The sequence below is a fragment of the Ranitomeya imitator genome, chromosome 1, assembly GCF_032444005.1.
Source record: "Ranitomeya imitator isolate aRanImi1 chromosome 1, aRanImi1.pri, whole genome shotgun sequence".
NCBI lineage: Eukaryota > Metazoa > Chordata > Amphibia > Anura > Dendrobatidae > Ranitomeya > Ranitomeya imitator.
This window is the reverse complement of record NC_091282.1, coordinates 818,847,667-818,874,584: the sequence shown is the minus strand read 5'-3', so window position 1 is coordinate 818,874,584 and position 26,918 is coordinate 818,847,667. Positions and strand designations below refer to the sequence as shown.

Sequence of the window (26,918 nt, the reverse complement as noted above, 5' to 3'; positions counted from 1 at the left end):
TGGTGCACAACTTTGCGCTCACGCAAGCGCCGATCGATCTGAATGGCCAAGGACATAGACTCATTCAGACCAGCAGGCGTGGGAAATCCCACCATGACATCCTTAAGGGCTTCAGAAAGACCCTTTCTGAATATTGCCGCCAGGGCACACTCATCATTCCACTGAGTAAGCACAGACCACTTTCTAAACTTCTGACAGTACACCTCCGCTTCATCCTGACCCTGACACAAAGCCAGCAAGATTTTCTCTGCCTGATCCACTGAATTTGGTTCATCATAAAGCAATCCAAGCGCCAGAAAAAAACACATCAACATCACGCAATGCAGGATCTCCTGGCGCAAGGGAAAATGCCCAGTCTTGAGGGTCACCACGCAACAAAGAAATAATGATTTTCACTTGTTGAATGGGGTCACCAGAGGAGTGGGGTTTCAAAGCTAGAAACAGTTTACAATTATTTTTGAAATTCAGGAACTTAGATCTATCCCCAGAAAATAAATCAGGAATAGGAATTCTAGGCTCTAACATCGGATTCTGAACCACAAATTCTTGAATGTTTTGTACCCTTGCAGTGAGATGATCCACACAAGAGGACAGACCTTGAACCACCCAAAGGTTAAGGGGAAAAGAAAGACAACACACAGTGCAAAGAAAAAAAAATGGTCTCAGAACTTCTCTTATCCCTCCATTGAGATGCATTAATACTTTGGGCCAGCTGTACTGTTATGGACCTGGTGGTTAGGAGCACTCGGCACAATGAAAAGAAGTCTCGCACTCAACTTAAGTGTATTTTGTAGATTTATTGCTGGAAGTAGCACCAGAAACGTTTCAGCCCTACAGTGGGCTTTCATCAGTCACTACAGTATTCAAGAAAAAACGCAATGCAATGCGGTATATAAACAACATATGCAATACAATGCGGTGGGTAAATAAAACATGAAAAAAACAAAAGTATATACAAAATTGTCATGAATAATCACATAGAGCCAAAGTATTAACAGATACATATTTCAATGATGGTATCGCAGTAAATTTGTGCTTAATATCCTCGCTAGATATATTGTGGGAGTGGCTAACATGAAGATAAAGATGAAACACATACCGTGCTAATGCCAACTAGTTTTGTGGCAAAGAGTCCTTATGCATTAAGGATGCAGACCTGAATCAGGTGCCTAATGTGGTGAAAGACGAGAAAAGAGAACACGCGATGTGTAGCATTCAGATGGACATGGATAGATGAACTGATATCAAAAAAGGAGGATGGTACTCACAGAAGATGTCCCCTTACTGGGAAAATAGTAGTAATAGTAGATGAGAGGTAGATGTAGTTTTTAATGGGGTGTTACTACAGGACGTGGGAGGGAAAGAAAAAGTAAATAAAAAACCTAAAAACAGTATAATGTACTGATGTACCCCTGAAGCTGTAGCGCCCCCAAATATATGTGCTAGTATACCTTAGAGATATATAAAGAGATGGCGGGAGGTGATCCCCTCATATGGCCAAACACGAGACCCGGGCTGCAGAGAATAGAGATCAGGCAAAAATAAGTGTAGGTACCTATACTGAATAGCAGTACGTATGGCGAAAGCTGCTATCAGAGGCATGTATTTACCTGTAGAGAAGCCGCTGGGGTATAAGGATTGTCCTCTCAGACGCAGAGTCCACCGCTCGTCTGAGAGGGATCAGAAGGTGCCGGTTTATATACAGGTGTCAGCACAGAAAGTGAGCGCCGCGACCGGAAGTGACGTCACAAGGTGTCGCCAGACCGGAAATGAATGGCTGTGCGGTTCACAGCGGTGAAAAATGCGTTCCAAAGGAGGGGCGCTATAGTGCAGTGTAAACTAAAGCCCCAATACGGCGCCATGGCATGGGGAAGGGGAGACAGGGCATGGGAAAGAGGACCCCACGTGAGCGCCGATCATGGGCGGAGCCGTTCGAAAGGGGGCGGGGTCTTATGTGGGTAGAATCCACCTAACAATAGAAGGAGAATATGGGAGAGTGTGAAGGAGGGGGAAGGGGGCGGAGTACCATGAATAGGTTCTATCCATGCAAGTAATAAAAGAGGGATGCCCCATGTGACAGGTAGGCAGGCAGAGTGGAAGGGAGGTGACCACAGACTCACTAGACACTGTGTATATGGGAATAATCAGTCTAAACAGTATAATCATACTGGGGTATAGGGTGCAGACCCAGATGTAACAGGATACATATGTAGTGCAGGGTGTCCTGACATATGAGCGTGAGAACAATAGTGTGACATGTATATAGCAGATAATGCCCATTATAGCTACATCTAGAACGAACGTGTCCGTAGTGAACGGTGATAACGGACAAAAGTGTAGACACGGAGAGTGATGGTCAATCCGATGGTGACAGTGGTTCGTGACGTGCCAATCAATCATTAGTACAGACGACTCTAAAAGACAAAGGCATATATTAGTATATAGCATAAACACGCTTATGTCAGGTATTTCAAACCCTATAATTTCAGACATAAAAGAAGTATCCAGAACCCCTCAAATAAATGCAGATAGCTCATATTCCCTGTTGAGTCCCTTTGGTGATAGTGTGTCTAGGGTGTGTATCCAGTATGCCTCACGTTTTCTGAGCATCAATAATCTATTGTCTCCCCTGCGTTGCATCGGGACGTGTTCCAGTACCTGAAATTTTAATTGGGAAATACTGTGTCCAAGTGTGTGAAAATGGTGGGGTAGAGGTAGTAAGAGGTTATTACAGCGAATGGTGGATTTGTGTTTTGACACCCGATCCCTAATGGGTTGAGATGTTTCTCCTACATATAGTAGGCCACATGGGCATTTGATGACATAAACAACATATGTAGAGCTACATGTGAAATACCCTCTAATTTTAAACTCTTTACCAGAATGCGGGTGTGTGACTGCATTCCCCTTGAGAACATTATTGCACTGTGCACAGTGAAGGCACGGGAAAGTGCCTTCCCTTGGTTTGCCAAGAAAGCTTTATCTAACAGTGGTACTGGTGCCGATGTCTGCCTTGACAAGACTATTCCGCAGGCTTGGAGCTCTTTTGAAGCAAGGGAGGAATGGTTGTTGAAACTCCGTTACATTAGGAAATGCACTAGATAAAATATGCCAATTACTGCGGATAGCCCTATGGAGTTTGTACATAAAAGGGTGAAACAAGTGTACAAAAGGGATACGTGAGGTTGTATCCGCCCTAGGTCTGTTGGTCACAGCCCTGGACTTCTCCAGGATAGATAAGGGGTACCCTCTAGTTTGGAATTTTTGTGTCATCTCTTGTATACGTTGATCCCTGGTGTTAATGTCGGAGACTATACGTTGTACTCTCTGGTATTGTGCTTTTGGTATGGACCTTTTGGTAGAGGGGGAGTAGTGTAGCAGAGCTAGGTTTCGTCAAACTCAATCTGACAGGTGCCCCGCCCCTATCAAAGTGTATCAAAGTGTGTAACCCCTCCCCTCCTCCTGTCAGCCAGCTGTCCCTGAGGCTGGCTGATTTCCCCTTTTGATATAGTTTGATATATTTTAATTTGTTGCAGTTTGATATTATTCCCGTATTTGTGGGATAACACATGTTTATAATTATATCCTAGTCGTGTATTTATTTTACACGTGGTTTATAACACCTTTCTCATTTGTTTTATATTAGATTTTATACGTAGCTCGAGTTTGATTCTGTAAGCTGTGTTTTATTCACAGTGTACAGATATAGTGCAGAACTTTGTTTTATAACACAACCAGCTGTTTATTTGTGTTTCTACTGACCATTAACTAAATGTTTATTTTCACAAACAGAAAAGACAGATTTTCTGACCTGATAAATTCATCTTAAACAAGAAAGAATAAAACAGTCCTTACTTAGAATGGGGCACTAACAGATACATTTATATAAATCTTGAAACATACCGAATACTGAATCCGCAACTTGACTGGAAAAAGCCGAAAAATTTTGGGATTCCATCTAAAATAAATTATCTGTGTAAATTTTTTGTGCAATCTATATTAATCACAAACTACCACTCGTCAAACTCATTTATATACTCCAACAAATAAAACGGCGCCCCGTGTATAAATATATTTATACTAAGCAAATCATGGGTAATACGGATAAGTCTTTCTATATTAATTATGTACCACAAATATGGTTTATGCAGTAAAACTATATTATACAACCCAACTAAATGTACCGCTACTGTATAAATATGACTATAAATATGTCTATGTTAAACAAAACACAGGTAGTAAGTAAGCGCTGCATACGCTAGTTAGGGCGTATTAACAGTTATTAACTACTGTATTACATAAATTATGTTATAATAGTTGCCCGCGGATAAGTCTTTCTATATTAATTAGGTACCACAAATATGTTTATGCAGTAAAACTATATTATACAACGCTACTAAATATGCAGCTAGCCTCCAGTATAACACTAACTTATTAAACAAATAACATCCTTAATTATGGTTTTAGAGATGCATAGTTAAATATAATTAAGCATTTGCGAATAATAAGACAACTGTCTTATATACTTACATTTAGAATAGCTCTGCTTTTTAGTCTAGTCTGACTTCTGGTGGATGTCTGCTGTACTTAGTGGTACAGTCAGCTGTATTTATCCTGAGTGTCAGAAAACAGCTCACCTGTTAACACCCAGAAACACACCCAGTTACGCCCCATCACACGCCTTCTGTTAACACCCAGAACACAACCATACATGCAATTAATGCATGCATTAACTCACGCATGATATAGCCGGATTAAAACAGGAATTTTTATACAGCTGAATTTCTGAAAGAAGCAGGCTGTTGATTAACGAGCCACAATCATTTTAATCAATCATGACGTCTAAATCGTATGATGCCATATTAGAAAAACAATATTTTACAAGCAAGGCACCCGGATCATTCTCGGGTATTGACAAATTATTTAGAGCTGCAAGAGCGCGCGGAATAAAGAAATCTGATGTGATTGCTTGGTTGAATAAGCAAGACACCTACACGCTACACAAGCCTGCTAGAAAACGCTTTTTGACAAATAAAATTTACGTCTCGGCCATTGATGCGCAGTGGCAGGCGGATCTCGTAAGTTTAATTGACTATTCAAGGGAAAATGATAATGTCAAATACATCCTGACGGTGATTGATGTTCTATCGAGATACGCATGGTGCGTGGCCTTGACAAACAAGACAGGCGCTAGTGTCGCCAGATCGTTCGAATTAATATTTCAAAATGATAAGCGCATACCGAAGAAACTGCAGACGGATCGCGGCAAAGAATTTATAAATTCATCACTCAAGCAACTATGTAATACGCACAATATTCATCACTTTTTTACAAACAATGATGTAAAAGCCGCTATGGTCGAGCGTTTTAATCGCACATTAAAAACCCGTATGTGGCGCTATCTTACGCATCATAATACCTTTAGGTATATTGATATTTTACCGGATTTGCTGCATATCTACAACCATACGTACCACTCAACGATCCGCTGTAGTCCCGCGTCTGTGTCAGAGCGAAACGTGATGCAAATCTGGCGCAATATTTACAGTTCTACTATTACTAATAAACCGATTAAACCGTCTTTAACGGTTGGCTCTCATGTCAGAATATCGCGCTATAAGTCGCCCTTCTGTAAGGGCTATGAGAAGACGTACAGCAAAGAGATTTTTTTAATTACCGCCGTCTCCAATAAATTTCATAAACCCCTTTATAAAATCAGTGATTTAGCCGGGGAGGCTGTAGAGGGGTCATTTTATAAGGAAGAGCTGCAAAAAATACCTATGGATGAGGATCGTGTCTACAGAGTAGAAAAGATTTTGAGAAAAAAACGTGTCAGGGGTGTGAGTCACTGCTTTGTCAAATGGCTGGGCTACCCCGAAAAATTCAATAGTTGGATCCCGGCCTCGGAGTTGACAGATATATAACAATGGAAGCGGGCTCGTTTTTCGTGACATTACCCAGTAATTCGTCAATTAAAATGTACCCCGAAAACACAATATCAGAGTACAATACCAAGTTAGTGCGGGCCGTTCATCTTTCAGCAGATTATGAGGTGGCGTTAACGGAAATACAGTACCCCCATACGTGGAACACGTTTGATGCTTTTGAAGGGAGCTTCTACGCGGCTAAACACGGCGAGCCGTTAGTACAGTATCACATAAAATCAGGATTTTACTAGTCCATTCCTAAGCTAGTTGGCACGGTCAATGCCCGAATAGAAGCGCTGTATTTATCTACGCCTGCCTACAGAATACGGTATGATGAGCTACGCCGCGAGGTGATCCTGCCCGACCCATCCCCTATACAGTTTGCTCTGGGTACTAAGCTAAAATTTATTTTCGGACTGCAGACCGTCGATGACTCCCTCGTTGCTTTAATGCCGTGGAATCGCCGCTTTTACCCCGATTCAAAGGCTGGTTTTTATTCGCTTTTTGTATACACTGATATAATTCAACATCAACTTGTAGGTGACAGTTACGTTCAACTGCTACGAACCGTAGAAGTTAGCGGCGATGATAATGATATTGTCACGGTGCGCTACTCACGGCCCAATTACATACCGCTGTGCAAGCAACACTTTGACTCCATAAACATTACAGTCATGTCGGACCAGGGCACGCCGGTTAAATTCAGATACGGCAAGTGTATAGTGCGATTATATTTTAGACCTCGCCAGCATTGACACGATAAAATGCCACACCAACCCAGCAAGACGGCTCTGGGATAATCTATGTCGCTAAAAAAGCCCAAAAAAGAAAGCGGCGCGTTTGCCCTCCTTTACCGCCGATGCTCATGAATAAAACTACATCCAAGAGACGCCCCCGTCAGAAACGAGTAAGACGCTCTGCGGACGACATCTTCTAATCAGTTATCATGGCTTTCCTGCGTGACGCTTCTGTAGAGTGCGCAAAATCTGAACTGGATATTTTTGCCGTACCACCGACTCAAACAAGCATCGAGAAATCTCTATTTGTACAAGTACAGCCAGTTGCTGCTCTGTCAGACAATGGACCGTTGGAGTTTTACATATCTGGTAGCGGTGATTATTATTATGATCTGAACAACACGCTGCTGTACATAAGCTGTCGCATCGTGAAGCAGGATAATACGGCCATCGCCGATGGTGCGCGTGTGGCGCTCATAAACTACCCTCTAGCCACTCTTTTTAACCAGGTCGATATTACTCTGGGAGACCAACTTATCTCACAATCGGACAATCTCTACAGCTATAGAGCGTACATAGAGACCCTTTTAAATTACAGTTCACAGACGCTGGCATCACAATTTACAGCCGGTTTGTTCTATAAAGACACTGCGGGGCATCATAATGACAGGCGCCTGGATGGCGCAAATGCGGGATTTATCAAAAGAGCCAGTGCCGCTTCTCGCTCAAAACCCATCGATCTTTTGGGGCCCATTTTTGGGGATATATTTAACCAGCCAAAGTTAATATTGAACGGCCTTGACCTTAAGGTTAAGCTGTCAAGAAATAAGGATACTTTCTGCCTCATGTCCGCAGAAGCCGAGCCGCTGAAGGTACAAATCTCGCAGGCGGCTCTCTATGTGAAAAGAGTGCAGGTATCTCCGGCTGTCCGAATCGGCCACAGCCAGGCCCTCCTAGCCGCAACAGCCAAGTACGCTGTTGACCGAACATGCCTGAAAGTGTACAGCATCGCCGCAGGGACACGGATCACGAACCACGAGAACCTCTTCCTAGGACAGATACCAAAAACTGTTATATTGGGGTTTGTAGATAATGAGGATTTCAGCGGTTCTTATACAAAAAACCCACTGGACTTTCACCACTACCACGTCAACCACGCGGCATTATATCTGGATGGTCAGCAGATACCCGCGAGGCCTTATAATCCTAATTTTAATGCTGATTTAGCCATCAGAGAATATATGGCGCTTGCCCATATATCGGGCAAGCAAAAGGCTGATTGTGCCGTGGCGATAGATCGTGAAGAATTTATGGCTGGCTTCACGCTATTTGCTTTTGATTTATCGCCTGATCAAGAGCCTGGAGGCCATTTCTCGCTCATTAAAACAGGTAATCTGCGTGCTGAAGTCCGCTTTGCGATAGCGACACTCCACACGATAAATATGATTGTCTTTGCAGTCAACCACACCATTCTGGAAATTAATAACAGGCGAGAGATCTTGTACGATTTTAATTAAGCAACGATGGACAGTCTGCAGCTTACAGTTGTAGCGCAGTCCGATAATTATACAGACCGCATATTCGCCGGTGTGTTTCCGTGTGATTTGCTTCCGGAAGAAAGAGTGACTCAGAGACCCGTGGCATATATTGTGAATACAGACCCGGCGAATCAAGCTGGTCGCCACTGGATATTAATCGTACTCTGCGACGATAAAACGGGCATATTTTTTGACAGTTACGGCTTCCGTGCGGATAATATTATCTTTCCACGCGCTTTTGTGACATTCCTGAACAAGAATTGTTATTCTTATTGTTATCAGAGCGCACAAATTCAAGATTTGTATAGCCGTGTATGCAGTCATTATTGCATATATGTATTATACCATTTAGCGCGAGGCTTTCCATTTAAGAAGGTTTTACAGCATTTCACGTCTGACTTGCAGTATAATGATCGAATCGTATCAGATTTTGTGACATCAAGATTTTCAGGCTCAGCCCTTTGTTCAGCGCGTTGTTATCAGATTCCGCAAAGATGCATTTGTCAGCATCATGCTGTTAGCTAACTTAAAATTTGAGATGCTGTTTTATTGTGAGAAATAAAAATTTTTTTTACATTTTTACAATATCGTGTCTTTGGTTTTATATTCGTATATACTTGCGTGTGTTGTAATATGGCCGCATACATAATGTGCACATGACCCGCAGATAACCCTACATAACCCTACAGGTACAAACAGAAAATCTGTCTTTTCTGTTTGTGTAAATAAGCATTTAGTTAATGGTCAGTAGCGACACAAATAACTTTTCTGAGAAAGGTAGAGACACAAATAACTTTTCTGAGAAAACGAATACAACAACAATTGACCTAGGTGTTATAAACCACTGCCCCGCAGATAACCCTACAGGTACAAACAGAAAATCTGTCTTTTCTGTTTGTGTAAATAAGCATTTAGTTAATGGTCAGTAGCGACACAAATAACTTTTCTGAGAAATGTAGAGACACAAATAACTTTTCTGGGAAAGCGAATACAACAACATAACCCTACAGGTACAATACAGGTACAAACAGAAAATTTGTCTTTTCTGTTTGTGAAAATAAACATTTAGTTAATGGTCAGTAGAAACACAAATAAACAGCTGGTTGTGTTATAAAACAAAGTTCTGCACTATATCTGTACACTGTGAATAAAACACAGCTTACAGAATCAAACTCGAGCTACGTATAAAATCTAATATAAAACAAATGAGAAAGGTGTTATAAACCACGTGTAAAATAAATACACGACTAGGATATAATTATAAACATGTGTTATCCCACAAATACGGGAATAATATCAAACTGCAACAAATTAAAATATATCAAACTATATCAAAAGGGGAAATCAGCCAGCCTCAGGGACAGCTGGCTGACAGGAGGAGGGGAGGGGTTACACACTTTGATACACTTTGATAGGGGCGGGGCACCTGTCAGATTGAGTTTGACGAAACCTAGATCTGCTACACTACTAGGGGGGATGGAGACTCTCAAAATGTAGGAGACTATTGCGGTCTGTACTTTTGGAGTAGAGATCCGTACTGAGTTGAGCACCCGGCACGACCTGATAGTTAAACTCACACAGGACAAGCTCTGGGATGTGGGAGCTCTGCTGACTGCAACCCCTAATCCTATCACAACAACTAGAAATAGCCGTGGAGCGTTCCTGACACTCCCTAGATGCCTCTTCACAGCCTAAGAGCTAACTAGCCCTAGAGATAGAAAATAAAGCCTACCTTGCCTCAGAGAAATTCCCCAAAGGAAAAGGCAGCCCCCCACATATATTGACTGTGAGTTAAGATAAAAGTCACAAACGCAGAAATGAAACAGGTTTCAGCAAAGGGAGGCCAGACTTACTAAACAGACAGAGGATAGGAAAGGTATCTTTGCGGTCAGCACAAAAAACTACAAAAGACCACGCAGAGTGTGCAAAAAGACCTCCGCACAGACTAACGGTGCGGAGATGCCACTCTGCATCCCAGAGCTTCCAGCTAGCAAGGCAAAATCATGATATCCAGCTGGACAAGGAAACAATGAACAAATAATAACTAGCAGGAACTTAGCTTCTGCTGGAGTAGACAGGTAACAAGAAAGATCCAAGAGCGAACTGAACCAATGCAGGAACATTGACAGCTGGCATGGAGTAACGATCTGAGTGGAGTTAAATAGAGCAGCCAACCAAAGGATAAACCACGTCACCTGTGGAAGGAACCTCAGAAGCAGCAGCTCCACTCACAGCCACCAGAGGGAGTCCATGGACAGAACTCGCTGAAGTACCATTCATGACCACAGGAGGGAGTTCAATAACAGAATTCACAACAGGGGCCCTGAAATTTCTAGTGGCAGCCCTGCCCGTAGCGTCTCCATTTTTCGTGATCTGGGGTCGGGTTAGGGCTTATTTTTTGCGTGCCGAGCTGATGTTTTTAATGATACCATTTTTGCGCAGATACGTTCTTTTGATCGCCCGTTATTGCATTTTAATGCAATGTCGCGGCGACCAAAAAAACTTAATTCTGGCGTTTCGGATTTTTTTCTCGCTACGCCGTTTAGCGATCAGGTTAATGCTTTTTTTTAATTGATAGATCGGGCGATTCTGAATGCGGCGATACCAAATATGTGTATGTTTGATTTTTTTTTTATTGTTTTATTTAGAATGGGGCGAAAGGGGGGTGATTTAAACTTTTATATTTTTTATATATTTTTCATATTTTTAAAAACATTTTTTTTTACTTGTGCCATGCTTCAATAGCCTCCATGGGAGGCTAGAAGCTGGCACCACTTGATCGGCTCAGCTACATAACAGCGATCATCAGATCGCTGCTATGTAGCTGAAATGCAGGTGTGCTGTGAGCGCCGACCACAGGGGGACGCTAACAGCAGGCCTGCATCAGTAACCATAGAGGTCTCAAGGACCTCTATGGTTACCTTCCTGATGCATCGCCGACCCCCGATCATGTGACAGGGGTCGGCGATTACGTCATTTCCGGCCGCCCGGCCGGATGCGGTAGTTAAATGCCGCTGTCTGTGTTTGACAGCAGCATTTAACAGGTTAATAGCGGCGGGTGAATAGCGATTTCACCCGCCGCTATTGCGCGCACATGTCAGCTGTACAAAACAGCTGACATGTCGCGACTTTGATGCGGGCTCACCGCCGGAGCCCACATCAAAGGGGGATTCACAGCATGTGCAGTACATGTACGGCGCATGTCGTGAAAGGGTTAAGTAGCTTTTCTCATGTTTACATACACCTGGCTATGAAGTTCAAAGCTCAATGAGGTTAGAAAACCAAAAAAAGTACTTTAGTAAGTCAGTAAAAAGTAGGTAGGAGTATTTAAAACAAGAAAATGATAAGGGTGCCCAAACTTATGCACCTGTCAAATTTTGTTTAAATGCAGATTGCACATTTTCTGTTAGTACAATAAACCTCATTTCAAGGCAGAAACATTACTGTGTCCAACAGTTATTAGATATATGAAACTGAAATAGCTGTTGCAAAAAAAAACAATTTTTATAAAACATTAAGCTTAAGATTCATAGGGGTGCCCAAACTTTTTCATATAACTGTATATATATATAGTAGATGGTGGCCCGATTCTAACGCATCGGGTATTCTTGAATATGTATGTAGTTTATTTATGAAGATTTCTGATTTCAGCATCAATAGTAAAAAGTTGGTCACACTCACAGGGTTAATGGCAGCGTTAACGGAATGCGTTACACCGCGTTATGACGTGGTGTAACGCAGTCCGTTTAACGGACTGCTAAAACCCTATGTGGCCGCTGACTGGACGGGAGTATGGAGGGGGCACTGACTGGAAGGAAATAGGGAGGGGCTAATTCGCAGCCGGACTGTGCCTGTCGCTGATTGGTCCAATCAGCAACGCGAGATTTCCGCAACAGACAAACAGACAGAAGTGGACCTTGCACAATTATATATATAGTATATATATATATATATATATATATGTATATATATATATATATACAGTAAAGACCAAAAGTTTGGACACACCTTCTCATTTAAAGATTTTTCTGTATTTTCATGACTATAAAAATTGTACATTCACACTGAAGGCATCAAAACTGTGAATTAACACATGTGGCATTATATACTTAACAAAAAAGTGTGAAACAACTGAAATTATGTCTTATTTTCTAGGTTCTTCAATGTAGCCACCTTTTGCTTTGATGACTGCTTTGCACACTCTTAGCATTCTCTTGATGAGCTTCAAGAGGTAGTCACCGGGAATGGTCTTCCAGCAATCTTGAAGGAGTTCCCAGAGATGCTTAGCACTTGTTGGTCCTTTTGCCTTCACTCTGCGGTCCAGCTCACCTCAAACCATCTCGATTGGGTACAGGTCTGGTGACTGTGGAGGCCGGGTCATCTGGCGTAGCACCCCATCACTCTCCTTCTTGGTCAAATAGCCCTTACACAGCCTGGAGGTGTGTTTGGGGTCATTGTCCTGTTGAAAAATAAATCATGGTCCAACTAAACGCAAACCGTATGGAATAGCATGCTGCTGCAAGATGCTGTGGTAGCCATGCTGGTCCAGTATGCCTTCAATTTTGAATAAATCCCCAACAGTGTCACCAGCAAGGCACCCCCACACCATCACACCTCCTCCATGTTTCACGGTGGGAACCAGGCATGTAGAGTCCATCCGTTCACCTTTTCTGCGTCGCACAAAGGCACGGTGGTTGGAACCAAAGATCTCAAATTTGGACTCATAACCAAAGCACAGATTTCCACTGGTCTAATGTCCATTCTTTGTGTTCTTTAGCCCAAACAAGTCTCTTCTGCTTGTTGCCTGTCCTTAGCAGTGGTTTCCTAGCAGCTATTTTACCAAGAAGGCCTGCTGCACAAAGTCTCCTCTTAACAGTTGTTGTAAAGATGTGTCTGCTGCTAGAAATCTGTGTGGCATTGACCTCGTCTCTAATCTGAGCTGCTGTTAACTTGCGATTTCTGAGGCTGGTGACTCGGATAAACTTATCCTCAGAAGCAGAGGTGACTCTTGGTCTTCCTTTCCTGGGGCAGTCCTCATGTGAGCCAATTTCTTTGTAGTGCTTGATGGTTTTTGCCACTGGACTTGGGGACACTTTCAAAGTTTTCCCAATTTTTCAGATTGACTGAGCTTCATTTCTTAAAGTAATGATGGCCACTCATTTTTCTTTACTTAGCTGCTGTTTTCTTGCCATAATACAAACTCTAACAGTCCATTCAGTAGGACTATCAGCTGAGTATCCACCAGACTTCTGCTCAACACAACTGATTGTCCCAACCCCATTTATAAGGCAAGAAATCCCACTTATTAAACCTGACAGGGCACACCTGTGAAGTGAAAACCATTCCCGGTAACTACCTCTTGAAGCTCATCAATAGAATGCCAAGAGTGTGCAAAGCAGTCATCAAAGCAAAAGGTGCCTACTTTGAAGAACCCAGAATATAAGACATAATTTCTGTTTCACACTTTTGTGTTAAGTATATAATTCCACACGTGTTAATTCATAGTTTTTATGCCTTCAGTGTGAATATTCCTTCCTAATCAGACGCGGCACAGCCGTCACTCCGGACCTGTGCGCGCGGGGCGCCGCCTCCTCTTGCAGCATTATCGTCCCCGACGCCTGCGCTTTAAGGTTTTTTTTCGGGTGTGCCCTTTGTACTTACAGCGCAGGCGCTGGGACGATAATGCAGCAAGAGGAGGTGGCGCCCGGCGCGCACAGGTCCAGAGTGACGGCTGTGCTGCATCTGATTTGGAAGGAAAGACCCGCCTCCCTGGCGATTTCACGGTATGAGGGGGCACATTTTATAAACGTTTATTTCGCCGTGTGCAGGCATCATAACAAAAAGAGCCACCTTGTCAGAATGCAGCATTTGTGCTGCACAAGGTGGCTCTTTTAGTTACAAACGCCTGAGGGGGGTGACAGGTTCCCTTTAAATGAGGTGTGTCCAAACTTTTGGTCCGTACTGTGTATATATATATATATATATATATATATATATATATATATATATATATATATATATATATATATATATATATATATATATATATAGAAGATGGTGGCCCGATTCTAACGCATCGGGTATTCTAGAATGTGCATGTTCTCGTAGTATATTGCCCAGCCATGTAGTATATTGCCCAGCGACGTAGTATACAGCACAGAGCCACGTAGTATATTGCACAGCCCACGTAGTATACTGCCCAGCCACATAGTATATTGCCCAGTGACGTAGTATATTGCCCAGCCTCGTAGTATATTGCCCTGTTACGTAGTATATTGCCCAGTGACGTAGTATACAGCACTGAGCCACGTAGTATATTGCACAGTGACGTAGTATACAGCACAGAGCCACGTAGTATATTGCCTAGCCACATAGTATATTGGCCAGTCACGTAGTATATTGCCCAGCTACGTAGTATATTGCCCAGCCACGTATGTCACAGGTTAAAAAATTAAAAATAAACATATACTCACCTTCCGATCCGAGGGCACCTTGTAGTTCTGTCGTCAGCTTCCTGTCCCAGTGTGTGATAACGTCGCGGTCACATGACCGTGACGTCATGGCAGGTCCTTCTCGCGTAGGCGCGCAGGACCTGTGCTGACGTCGCGGTCACATGACCGTGACATTATGGAAGGTCCTTCTCGCGCAGGACCTGTGATGATGTCGCGGTCACATGACCGTGACGTCATGGAAGGTCCTTCTCACGCAGGCGCCAGGACCTGTGATGACGTCGCGATCACATGACCGTGACGTCATGGAAGGTCCTTGTCGCATACCATCCTTAGCACCGGAGCGTCGCGAGGAGCGGGAAAGGCGCCAGAGGGTGAGTATATGATGATTTTTTTATTTTTTTAGTATTTTTAACAGTAGATCTTTTACTATTGACGCTGCATAGGCAGCATCAATAGTAAAAACTTGGTCACACAGGGTTAATAGCGGCGGTAACGGAGTGAGTTACCCGCGGCATAATGCGGTCCGTTACCGCTGGCATAAACCCTGTGTGAGTGGTGACTGCGGGGAGTATGGAGCAGGCGCCGGGCGCTGACTGCAGGGGAGTAGGGAGGGACTAATCGGACTGTGGCCGTCGCTGATTGGTCGAGGCAGCCATGACAGGCAGCTGGCGAGACCAATCAGCGACTTGGACTCCATGACAGACAGAGGCCGCGACCAATGAATATCCGTGACAGACAGAAGGACAGACAGACAGAAAGACGGAAGTGACCCTTGGACAATTATATAGTAGACTAGATTGTGGCCCAATTCTAACGCATCGGGTATTCTAGAATATGCATGTCCCCGTAGTATATGGACAATGATGATTCCAGAATTCGCGGCAGACTGTGCCCGTCGCTGATTGGTCGAGTCAACCTTTATGACATCATCGTCGCCATGGCAACCATTATGACATCTACGTCGATACTGTGCCCGTCGCTGAATCAGAAACGTGAGATGTCTACGTCCTTTATGACATCATCGTCGCTGTGCCCGTTGCTGATTGGTCGAGGCCTGGCGGCCTCGACCAATCAGAGACGCGGGATTTCTACGTCGATGCTGTGCCGGTCTCTGAGATGTGGGATTTCCAGGACAGACAGACAGAAAGACAGACAGACAGACAGAAAGACAGACAGACGGAAAAACCCTTAGACAATTATATATATAGATATCTATATATATAATTGTCTAAGGGTTTTTCCGTCTGTCTGTCTGTCTGTCTGTCCTGGAAATCCCGCGTCTCTGATTGGTCGAGGCCGCCAGGCCTCGACCAATCAGTGACGGGCACAGCAACGATGATGTCATAAAGGACGTAGACATCCCGCGTCTCTGATTCAGCGACGGGCACAGTATCGACGTAGATGTCATAATGGTTGCCATGGCGACGATGTCATAAAGGTTGCCTCGACCAATCAGCGACGGGCACAGTCTGCCGCGAATTCTGGAATCATCATTGTCCATATACTACGGGGACATGCATATTCTAGAATACCCGATGCGTTAGAATCGGGCCACCATCTAGTATATATACATATATATATACTAGATGGTGGCCCGATTCTAACGCATCGGGTATTCTAGAATATGCATGTCCACGTAGTATATTGCACAGCCCACGTAGTATATTGCCCAGCCCACGTAGTATATTGCCCAGCCACGTACTATATTGCCCAGCCACGTACTATATTGTCCAGCCACGTACTATATTGCCCAGTCACGTAGTATATTGCCCAGCCACGTATTATATTGCCCAGTCACGTAGTATATTGCCCAGCCATGTAGAATATTGCCCAGCCACGTACTATATTGCCCAGCCAGGTAGTATATTGCCCAGCCACGTAGTATATTGCCCAGCCACGTAGTATATTGCCCAGCCACGTACTATATTGCCCAGCCACGTAGTATATTGCCCAGTCACATAGTGTATTGGCCAGCCACGTAGTATAATGCCCGCCGCATACGCATACGCCGCATCAATAGTAAAATGTTGGTAACACAGGGTTAATAGCTGCGTAACCAGAGTGCGTTACATTGCGCTCCGGTAACGCTGGCATTAACCCTGTGTGAGGGCTGACTGGAGGGGAGTATGGAGCGGGCACTGACTGCGGGGAGGAAGGAGCGGCCATGTTGCCGCCGGACTGCGGCCGTCGCTGATTGGTCGTGGCAATGGTCGTGGGCGTTTTGCCACGACCAATCAGCGACTTGGATTCCATGACAGACAGAGGCCGCGACCAATGAATATCTGTGGCAGAAAGAAAGACAGACAGACACACAGAAAGACGGAAGTGACCCTTAGACAATTATATAGTAGATATATATATATATATATATACTAGCTGAAGAGCCCGGCGTTGCCTGGGCATAGTAAATATCTGTGGTTAGTTATAGCACCTCACTTCTCTTATTTTCCCATCACGCCTCTCATTTTCCCCCTCACATCTCTCATTTTCTCCCTTACACCTCTCATTTTCCCCCTCACTCCTCTTATTTTCCCCCTCGCTCCTCTCATTCCCCCCTAACACTTGTCATTTCGACCTCACATCTGTCATTTTCCGATCACTCCACTATTTTCCCTCACTCCTCTCATTTTGCACTCGCACCTTTTCATTTTCACCTCACACCTCTCATTTTCCCCTCAGTATATACATGTTTGTCATCTCCCTTATATATAGTATACACCTGTATGTCATCTCCTATATATAGTATATACCTGAATGTCATCTCCCCTGTAAATAGTATATACCTGCTGTATGTCATCTCCTCCTGTATATTGTATATACCTATGTGTTATCTCCTGTATATAGTATATACCTGTATGTCATCTATTCTGTATATACTATTTGCCTGTATGTCATCTCCTCCTATATATAGTATATACCTGTATGTCATCTCCTGTATATAGTATATACATGTATGTCATCTTCCCTGTATATAGTATATACCTGCTGTATGTCATCTCCTTTTCTATATACCTATGTGTCATCTCCTCTTTTATATAGTATATACCTGTATGTCATCTACTCCTGTATATAGTATATACCTGTAAGTCATCTCCTCCTGTAAATAGTATATACCTGTGTGTCATCTGCTCCTGTATATAGTATATACCTGTGTGTCATCTCCCCTGTATATAGTATATACCTGTGTGTCATCTCCCCTGTATATAGTATATACCTGTGTCATCACGCCTGTATATAGTATGTACCTGTATGTCATCTCCCCTGTATATAGTATATACCAGTGTGTCATCTCCTCCTGTATATATTATACTAGATTGTGGCCCGATTCTAATGCATCGGGTATTCTAGAATATGCATGTCCCCGTAGTATATGGACAATGATGATTCCAGAATTCGCGGCAGACTGTGCCCGTCGCTGATTGGTCGAGGCAACCTTTATGACATCATCGTCGCCATGGCAACCATTATGACATCTACGTCGATACTGTGCCCATCACTGAATCAGAAACGTGGGATTTCTACGTCCTTTATGACATCATCGTCGCTGTGCCCGTTGCTGATTGGTCGAGGCCTGGCGGCCTCGACCAATCGGAGACGCGGGATTTCTACGTCGATGCTGTGCCGGTCTCTGATTGGTCGAGGCCGCCAGGCCTCGACCAATCAGAGACGCGGGATTTCCTGGACAGACAGACAGACGGAAAAACCCTTAGACAATTATATATATAGATACCAGTGTGTCATCTCCCCTGTATATAGTATATATGTGTGTGTCATCTCCCCTGTATATAATATATACCTGTGTGTCATCTCCCCTGTATATAGTATATATCTGTGTGTCATCTCCTCCTGTATTAGACCGCGTTCACACGTTATTTGCTCAGTATTTTTACCTCAGTATTTGTAAGCTAAATTGGCAGCCTGATAAATCCCCAGCCAACAGGAAGCCCTCCCCCTGGCAGTATATATTAGCTCACACATACACATAATAGATAGGTCATGTGACTGACAGCTGCCGTATTTCCTATATGGTACAGTTGTTGCTCTTGTAGTTTGTCTGCTTATTAATCAGATTTTTATTTTTGAAGGATAATACCAGACTTGTGTATGTTTTAGGGCGAGTTTCATGTGTCAAGTTGTGTGTGTTGAGTTGCGTGTGACGACATGCATGTAACGACTTTTGTGAGATGAGTTTTGTGTGGTGACATGCGTGTAGAAACTTTTTGTGTCGAGTTGCATGTGACAGGTTAGTGTAGCAAGTTGTGTGCAGCAATTTTTGCGCATGGCGAGTATTGCGCGTGGCGAGTTTTATGTGTGGTGCATTTTGAGTGTGTGCAAGTTTTGTATGAGGCAACTTTGCATGTGTTGCAACTTTTGTGCATGTGGCAATTTTTCCGCGTGTGGCGAGTTTTCCATGAGAGTTTTGCACGTGTGGCGAGTTTTGCGTGAGCCTAGTTTTGCACGTGGCGTGTTTTGCGCGTGGCGAGTTTTGAGCGGTGACTTTTGTGTTTCGACTTTTATGTGGCGAGGTTGGTGTATGTGTGGTGAAATGTGTGCTGAGGGTGGTATATGTGTTCAAGCACGTGGTAGTGTGTGGCGCATTTTGTGTGTGTGTTCATATCCCCGTGTGTGGTGAGTATCCCATGTCCGGGCCCCACCTTAGCAACTGTATGGTATATACTCTTTGGCGCCATCGCTCTCACTCTTTAAGTCCCCCTTGTTCACATCTGGCAGCTGTCAATTTGCCTCCAACACTTTTCCTTTCACTTTTTCCCCATTATGTAGATAGGGGCAAAATTATTTGGTGAATTGGAATGCGCGGGGTTAAAATTTCACCTCACAACATAGCCTATGACGCTCTCGGGGTCCAGACGTGTGACTGTGCAAAATTTTGTGGCTGTAGCTGCGACGGTGCAGATGCCAATCCCGGACATACACACACACACACACACATTCAGCTTCATATATTAAATATAGACACACACACTCATATATTAAATATAGACACACACACACTCATATATTAAATATAGACACACACACACACACTCATATATTAAATATAGACACACACACACACACACTCATATATTAAATATAGACACACACACACACACACTCATATATTAAATATAGACACACACACACACACACACACACACACACACACTCATATATTAAATATAGACACACACACACACACACACACACACACACACACACTCATATATTAAATATAGACACACACACACACACACACACACACACTCATATATTAAATATAGACACACACACACACACACACACTCATATATTAAATATAGACACACACACACACACACACACACACACTCATATATTAAATATAGACACACACACACACACACACACTCATATTAAATATAGACACACACACACACTCATATATTAAATATAGACACACACACACACACACACACACTCATATATTAAATATAGACACACACACACACACACACACACTCATATATTAAATATAGACACACACACACACACACTCATATTAAATATAGACACACACACACACTCATATATTAAATATAGACACACACACACACACACACACACTCATATTAAATATAGACACACACACACACTCATATATTAAATATAGACACACACACACACTCATATATTAAATATAGACACACACACACACTCATATATTAAATATAGACACACACACACACTCATATATTAAATATAGACACACACACACACTCATATATTAAATATAGACACACACACACACACACACACACACACTGAAATTCAGTCCTGGCATTTGAAATCACACAGGCCCATCTAGTATATATATAATATGTATACACATTACTGGAGCCGCAGAATAGACACTTGGCAGCTTATGGGCAGAGGTTTTTTCCAGTGCAGCAGTTGTCACACGACCCCTTAAGGGCGCTATACGTGCACTACACACTGAGCTCTGCGCGGCGGGGAATTTACACGCCTACCTTTAATTAGTTGGCCATTTTTAAACTTCCCCGCTGACTACTGTAGATGATCATTACACACCGTCCCTAGCCGCATTTGTTTGCAGACGCTCCCTTTAAAGGTTTGTCCTCCAGTACTCGGCAGTGTAACAAGGTTGGAAGTTTGCCGACTCTCCCTGGATTGTGGCCAATCAGGTACCCCCTCACGTGGTGGCTCCGCCTTTCGCTCAGATCCCAAGTTTCTCCTCCGTGAAAAAGCAGCGGAGACAGTGGGGGTAAGAGTGGGGTACGGCGGGGGGCACCCAGCTCCAGCCGTGGGGGCGGCAAAGTCAGCCACTGGCCGCTTGTATTATTCTAGGGGCATTATTATGGGCCTGGTGGGGGAGGGGAGGTGGTGGTAAGGATGACGTGGGTGGGGTGCCCTGAGAGGACATGGTGGTGGGCACAGGTGTTACCTAGGGGTGCCATGGAGGATGGGCGGGGTGCCAGGGCTTTGGCGAGCAGTGACCCCGGGCATTGGGTGGGGTTGGGGCATGAATGTGTGTACTGTGTGCAGGTACGGGCATGTGGCCAGGGGCACCTCAGCCTGGGGGTAGGCCTGACAGCTCCTGATCTGTGCCCAGTGTAGCAGGCCTTTCTCAGGTCTGGACTTCCCATCACAATGGTGGCGCTTGTAAGATTGTATAATAATAAAGATGCCTGCTTCATCAGGTTACAGTACTGTACACTATGGAAGCCTCTCTCGGGGGCCTGGCATGTGTACAGCTGGTGGCTGGCACACTTGGAGGGAAGTGCCAGGTAGAAAGTGGTGAACTGACCATGGGAGCGCTCCGATTTATGGGATATGGGAAACTAATCATACTGGGGGCCTGTTATCAATGGCTGATCCAGATATTATAGCGCCGTCTATTCCATGGCGCCTCACGTGGAGAGGAGTAATGATTAATGCAAGTCACCGACTGTACCCATCACACGGGGGGCTCACAGTCTGCAAGGGCTTGGCGAGATCGGATATGTTATCATTGTAGGGCTGCGGCTTGGATAAACTGACCTTGGGTGGCACCTTGGCTTGGATTAATGCGCCTTGGGTGGCGCTGCGGCAGGGATTATTGGGCTTTGGGTGGCTCTGTGGCTTGGATAAATGGGTCTTGGGTGGCGCTGCCGCTTGGATTAATGGGCCTTGGGTGGCACCGTGGCTTGGATTAAAGGGCCTTGGATGGCACTGCGGCTTGGATTAATGAGCCTTGGGTGGTGTTGCCGCTTGGATTATTGGGCTTTGGGTGGCACCGCGGCATGTAATAATAGGTCCTGCGTGGTACCATGGCTTGTAATGATAGGTCCTGTGGCTTGGATTGATGGGCCCTATGTGGCCCTGCGGTCTGGACTGATGGGCCCTACGTGGCACTGCAGCTTGGATTGATGGGCCCTATGTGGCCCTGCGGTCTGGACTGATGGGTCCTACGTGGCACTGCAGCTTGGATTGATGGGCCTTACGTGGCACTGCGCTCTGGATTGATGGGCCTTACGTGGCACTGCGCTCTGGATTGATGGGCCTTGTGTGGCCCTGCTTCTTGGACTGATGGGCCTTGTGTGGCGATTTGTTCTTGGATTGGTGGGCCCAGCGTGGCACTGCGGCTTGCATTAATGAGCCCTGCGGCTTGCATTGATGGGCATTGCGTGGCCCTGCGGCTTGCATTGATGGGCCCTGTGTGGCACTGCGACTTGCATTGATGGGCACTGTGTGGCCCTGCTGCTTGCACTGGTGGGCATTGCGTGGCCCTGCAGCTTGCATTGGTGGGCACTGCGTGGCCCTGGGGCTTGTACTGCGTGGCCCTGCGGCTTGCATTGGTGGGCACTGCGTGGCCCTGGGGCTTGTACTGCGTGGCACTGCGGCTTTCATTGGAGGGCCCTGCGGCTTGGATTGATGGACCCAGCGTGGCACTGCGGCTTGGATTAGTGGGCCCTGTGGCTTGCATTGATGGGCACTGGGTGTCCCTGCAGCTTGCATTGATGGGCTTTGTGTGGCCCTGCGGCTTGCATTGGTGGGCATTGCGTGGCCCTGCGGCTTGCATTGGTGGGCATTGCGTGGCCCTGCGGCTTGCATTGGTGGGCATTGCGTGGCCCTGCGGCTTGCATTGGTGGGCATTGCGTGGCCCTGCGGCTTGCATTGGTGGGCATTGCGTGGCCCTGCGGCTTGCATTGGTGGGCATTGCGTGGCCCTGCGGCTTGCATTGGTGGGCATTGCGTGGCCCTGCGGCTTGCATTGGTGGGCATTGCGTGGCCCTGCGGCTTGCATTGGTGGGCATTGCGTGGCCCTGCGGCTTGCATTGGTGGGCATTGCGTGGCCCTGCGGCTTGCATTGGTGGGCATTGCGTGGCCCTGCGGCTTGCATTGGTGGGCATTGCGTGGCCCTGCGGCTTGCATTGGTGGGCATTGCGTGGCCCTGCGGCTTGCATTGGTGGGCATTGCGTGGCCCTGCGGCTTGCATTGGTGGGCCCTGCGGCTTGCATTGGTGGGCATTGCGTGGCCCTGCGGCTTGCATTGGTGGGCATTGCGTGGCCCTGCGGCTTGCATTGGTGGGCATTGCGTGGCCCTGCGGCTTGCATTGGTGGGCATTGCGTGGCCCTGCGGCTTGCATTGGTGGGCCCTGCGGCTTGCATTGGTGGGCACTGCGTGGCCCTGCGGCTTGCATTGGTGGGCACTGCGTGGCCCTGCGGCTTGCATTGGTGGGCATTGCGTGGCCCTGCGGCTTGCATTGGTGGGCATTGCGTGGCCCTGCGGCTTGCATTGGTGGGCATTGCGTGGCCCTGCGGCTTGCATTGGTGGGCATTGCGTGGCCCTGCGGCTTGCATTGGTGGGCATTGCGTGGCCCTGCGGCTTGCATTGGTGGGCATTGCGTGGCCCTGCGGCTTGCATTGGTGGGCATTGCGTGGCCCTGCGGCTTGCATTGGTGGGCATTGCGTGGCCCTGCGGCTTGCATTGGTGGGCCCTGCGGCTTGCATTGGTGGGCACTGCGTGGCCCTGCGGCTTGCATTGGTGGGCACTGCGTGGCCCTGCGGCTTGCATTGGTGGGCATTGCGTGGCCCTGCGGCTTGCATTGGTGGGCCCTGCGGCTTGCATTGGTGGGCCCTGCGGCTTGCATTGGTGGGCATTGCGTGGCCCTGCGGCTTGCATTGGTGGGCATTGCGTGGCCCTGCGGCTTGCATTGGTGGGCATTGCGTGGCCCTGCGGCTTGCATTGGTGGGCATTGCGTGGCCCTGCGGCTTGCATTGGTGGGCATTGCGTGGCCCTGCGGCTTGCATTGGTGGGCATTGCGTGGCCCTGCGGCTTGCATTGGTGGGCATTGCGTGGCCCTGCGGCTTGCATTGGTGGGCATTGCGTGGCCCTGCGGCTTGCATTGGTGGGCCCTGCGGCTTGCATTGGTGGGCACTGCGTGGCCCTGCGGCTTGCATTGGTGGGCATTGCGTGGCCCTGCGGCTTGCATTGGTGGGCATTGCGTGGCCCTGCGGCTTGCATTGGTGGGCATTGCGTGGCCCTGCGGCTTGCATTGGTGGGCATTGCGTGGCCCTGCGGCTTGCATTGGTGGGCATTGCGTGGCCCTGCGGCTTGCATTGGTGGGCATTGCGTGGCCCTGCGGCTTGCATTGGTGGGCATTGCGTGGCCCTGCGGCTTGCATTGGTGGGCATTGCGTGGTCCTGCGGCTTGCATTGGTGGGCACTGCGTGGCCCTGCGGCTTGCATTGGTGGGCCCTGCGGCTTGCATTGGTGGGCACTGCGTGGCCCTGCGGCTTGCATTGGTGGGCACTGCGTGGCCCTGCGGCTTGCATTGGTGGGCACTGCGTGGCCCTGCGGCTTGCATTGGTGGGCACTGCGTGGCCCTGCGGCTTGCATTGGTGGGCACTGCGTGGCCCTGCGGCTTGCATTGGTGGGCACTGCGTGGCCCTGCGGCTTGCATTGGTGGGCACTGCGTGGCCCTGCGGCTTGCATTGGTGGGCACTGCGTGGCCCTGCGGCTTGCATTGGTGGGCACTGCGTGGCCCTGCGGCTTGCATTGGTGGGCACTGCGTGGCCCTGCGGCTTGCATTGGTGGGCACTGCGTGGCCCTGCGGCTTGCATTGGTGGGCACTGCGTGGCCCTGCGGCTTGCATTGGTGGGCACTGCGTGGCCCTGCGGCTTGCATTGGTGGGCACTGCGTGGCCCTGCGGCTTGCATTGGTGGGCACTGCGTGGCCCTGCGGCTTGCATTGGTGGGCACTGCGTGGCCCTGCGGCTTGCATTGGTGGGCCCTGTGTGGCACTGCTCTCAGTGCTTTTTGTAGTGTAGCTAAGACTTGAATGTCTTCCATTATTGTGCCTCGTGTCCAAAACAAACCTCCCTTTGTGCCAGAAAGGAGCACTGACCCTGTGTACAGGCACACTTTGGGGAGTGTTCCCTCCCCTCCTCCTTGGAAACATCCAGTAGCTATAGTAAAAAAAAAAAAAGGGGGGGGGGGTCCGGCTGCTGTATTAACCCTTTTCATGGCTGGTCTGGATCCATTTGTTCCACAGAACAATGCTGGAGCACAAGTCTGGCCTCAGGCGAGATACACCATGCTGGCTGTTTACAAGTATTTCTGAAACCAGAACTGCATGGGGGTGGGGGCGGTTTCTCCGCTGGTTACAGTTCTCTGGTTAAATATTTTCTATCCAAATATTAAGTAGGAAAAAGTGGAGTGAGAACCGCTCGGAGGAGACTGCAGGTTGGCCTGTTTTGTACTTGGACTATTGATTGCTCTGTTTGGGTTTATGGTAGGGGTCATCATGGCCTACTCCACAGCCCTGCTCCATCATGCTGACTACTGTGGCACCTATTCAGTTAATCCAGTCTATCTGCTTAGATAATTAAGAGCTAATGTCCATGGGGGAGGGGGTACCCAGCCCCTCCCTCCATTAATCTCCCACCCAGTCTCCAGTTGGTGTATTTGTTTAATCTGTGAACACCCAGTGTGTGATCCCTCTTCTGTGCATTCACTTAGTGCCTGGATCTCCTGTGCTGGTCAGTGGAGCATTGGGGGTACAAGGAGTCTGATGTATATGGGTAGTTGTGTCCCTTTTCGAGGAGGGGGAGGGTTTGTTGAAATATGACTTGATGTACATTGCTGGCTGCACTATTTTGGGAAAGGTGGGGAGGATGGGGACTTGTTACAGACATGGGTCTTCTTCTGTCTGGCCAGATAGACCTTGTGCCGTGATAGTGACTAATATTTAATCTTTAGTTGGTGCAGCAGTGACATTAATAGAGCACGTAACTGCAGGCGTCTTACTCTGTGTCGTTATGTCAGCTCTTCTGGCCTTATTATTTTTTTATTTTTTTTTGTAGGAAATGCATCAAGCCCACTCCCAACAGGATGGGGGAGGGGAGGTTTTCCCTTTTAATTTCCTCCAGTTTTACAGAACTTGCCCCCTTGTAAATGAAGTGTTATGTATTTTGCAGATGATATGATCCCTGACAAGCGCTATGTACTTGTGCAAAAAAAAGAAAGTGTGTGTGTATATATATATATATATATATCTATCTATATCTATCATCTATGTATGCCTTGTGCAATCTTGTTGCATGGCACAATTTTCCTTCCCTTTTTTCTGATCAGGAAAGAATATGCAGTAAAACTGCACTATATATATATATATATATACATACTTAGTTTAGCTTTTTTTTAACCTATTATTATTATTATTACTGTGTTTATTGAAAACCATCCCTTTTTCTATCAGCAGACCAGAACAACTAGTTGCATTGCGGCTTGGCTTGCATTGTCGGTGAGTTGCAGGTAGCTGAACATCCAGTTGTGTGGGGTATCAGGTTGCTTATCTATCTAGTCATTCAGCAATCATGATCTGTCAGACTGCAGGATGTGTGGTCACTATTATCCTATGCTGTGGTTAGAACAGGTTTTTAGCTGTACTTTTTTTTTTTTTTTTTTTTTTTTACTCCCTATTTCAAAATTTCTTAAACTACAGTCCGTCTTTTTAACTTGAAAGTTTGTTCTTTCTTAGTAAAGGGGTTGTCCTCCAAAGGCAGCCCCCTTTTAAAATTATTATTATTTATTTATATAGCACCATTAATTCCATGGTGCTTTACATGAGAAGGAGTTACATACAGGGTTATAGATATCACTTACAGTAAACAGGTTCACAATGACAGACTGGTACAGAGGGGAGAGGACCCTGTCCTTGCGGACTTACAATCAAAGTGGAGCCGCAATCAGCTGATCACTGCACCTCCAGCTGTTATAACTGGG

At 46.2% G+C, this 26,918-nt stretch overlaps 1 protein-coding gene and 1 long non-coding RNA gene across 2 annotated transcripts in view; one reads left to right on the top strand and one right to left on the bottom strand.

The window, feature by feature from the left end:
- Positions 1-806: 806 nt before the first annotated feature.
- Positions 807-20,776, bottom strand: LOC138649565 (uncharacterized). Its single transcript, XR_011315326.1, has 3 exons — positions 20,663-20,776; positions 3,904-3,958; positions 807-2,414 (listed from the first exon to the last, which is right to left on the bottom strand). It is a non-coding gene; the product is annotated as an uncharacterized lncRNA (long non-coding RNA).
- A 5,614-nt stretch (positions 20,777-26,390) lies between these two features.
- Positions 26,391-26,918, top strand: part of ARID3A (AT-rich interaction domain 3A) — a 41,637-nt gene continuing 41,109 nt past the window's right edge. The window contains exon 1 of the mRNA XM_069740059.1: positions 26,391-26,436. The gene's annotated coding sequence lies outside the window, so the exon portion shown is untranslated. The remainder of the gene's footprint in view (positions 26,437-26,918) is intronic.